Raw genomic sequence first — 1,705 nt, 5'->3', positions numbered from 1 at the left:
TGATGTTGCAGTACTACTACTTGAGATGTTATAGTACATAATTTTCGAATATTGTAGTACATAATTTTCGATGTTGCACTATATAATTTACATATTTTTTGCGATGTTGCACTTTTTGAAGTGTTTCGTGCTCCTGGGACATGGACGGGGTGGGGACGGGGCGCTGGGGAATGGAGGACAGAGGCGTGGTAGGCGCAATTCTATTCAATCCGATTCTATTCGCGTTTGCGGGGCGGGCGGGTTTGAGAACGGGAGCCGCGTGTGGACGCATCTCGCGCGCCGGTCGTCTGGGCGTTAATAATTCTGTACTTATATACATAGAGTTAAGTAACCAGCGGGCAGCTGTACGAACCCTGGACCGAGTTACGATCACGCGTCGTAATTAGACCATGGACCGCCACAACCTTCTCTACCAATCCCTGCTCGTCTCCGTAGTCACCATAGGGCTGATCCGGGTCCTGAAGCTCTTCCTGACGAGGCCGCCTAAGGTGAGGCTCCCGCCGGGGCCGTGGAAGCTGCGGGTCACCGGCAGCATGCACCACCTCGTCAACGCGCTCCCGCACCGCGCGCTACGGGACCTCACCCGCGTCCAAGGCCCGGTCATGATGCTACAGCTAGGCGAGATCCCACTGGTGGTGGTGTCGTCCAAGGAGATGGCCCGCAAGGTGCTCAAGACGCACGACGCCAACTTCGCCACCCGCCCCAGGCTCCTGGTCCTGGGTGGCGACATCTTGCTCTACGGCTGGTCGGACATAGTCATCTCACCGACAGGTGAATACTGGCGCAAGCTCCGGCAGCTTTGTGCCGCTGAGATCCTCGGCCCCAAGCGTGTGCTCACCTTCCGCCACATAAGGGAACAAGAGGTACATGGTGCGGGCGAGATCTTATTCTTGAGCTACTCCTAGTCCTAGCATTGAACAAAGATTAAACGTTTCATTTATTTATATAGATGGCGACTGAGGTGGCAAGGATACGAGAGCTGCCGGGCCATCCACGGCGGTGTTCCACAACTTGGCCAACAGCATCGTCGCCCGTGCATCATTCGGCAACGTGCAGAGGCACGCCGACAAGTTCCTGTCGGCAGTCAGTGCTGGCGTCGTCTTGGCGAGCGGGTTCACGGTCCCCGACCTGGAGACCCGTGCTCGCCGCGGTGACCGGCATGCGCCGTGCCCTCGAGCAGGTCCACAGGACGGTGGACACCACCCTGGAGGAGATCATAAAGGAGAGGAGAGGCATCTGGGGCAGCAAGCGGCGGCAGGGCGAGGAGGACGAGAACCTGGTTGACGTTCTCCTCGGGCTGCAAGAGAGAGGCAGCCTGGGGTTCCATCTAACTCGAAACAGCATCAAGGCCGCCATATTCGACATGTTCGCGTCTGGAACGGGGACACTAGCATCAGCGCTCTGCTGGGGCATGTCAGAGCTGATGCGGAACAAGAGGGTCATGAGCAAGCTGCAGAGCTGATGCGGAACAAGAGTATGTACAATTACTTTTTTTCACATCCTCTTATAAATCAATCTAACATTTTATTAGCTTTTTCTTATATTCTTAAATTAGCTTGTCCGAGTTTGATGGCCTATCTCATAGTACATGCAACGGTGGAACAACCTGTAACAAAGTCTCGTTGCAATGCACGGGATAACATAAAAAAAAGGAAGAAATGGCAGTTGTGCCTAATGGGCCGTGCACTGTGTGAGTTCGATGGGC

At 54.8% G+C, this 1,705-nt stretch overlaps 1 pseudogene; it reads left to right on the top strand.

Annotated features, from left to right (window-relative positions):
* The first annotated feature begins 389 nt into the window (after positions 1-389).
* LOC136539516 (premnaspirodiene oxygenase-like) lies at positions 390-1,462 on the top strand (annotated as a pseudogene).
* Positions 1,463-1,705: the final 243 nt, after the last annotated feature.

Source organism: Miscanthus floridulus, chromosome 2 (genome assembly GCF_019320115.1).
Source record: "Miscanthus floridulus cultivar M001 chromosome 2, ASM1932011v1, whole genome shotgun sequence".
NCBI lineage: Eukaryota > Viridiplantae > Streptophyta > Magnoliopsida > Poales > Poaceae > Miscanthus > Miscanthus floridulus.
This window is presented reverse-complemented; position numbering and strand designations above follow the sequence as displayed.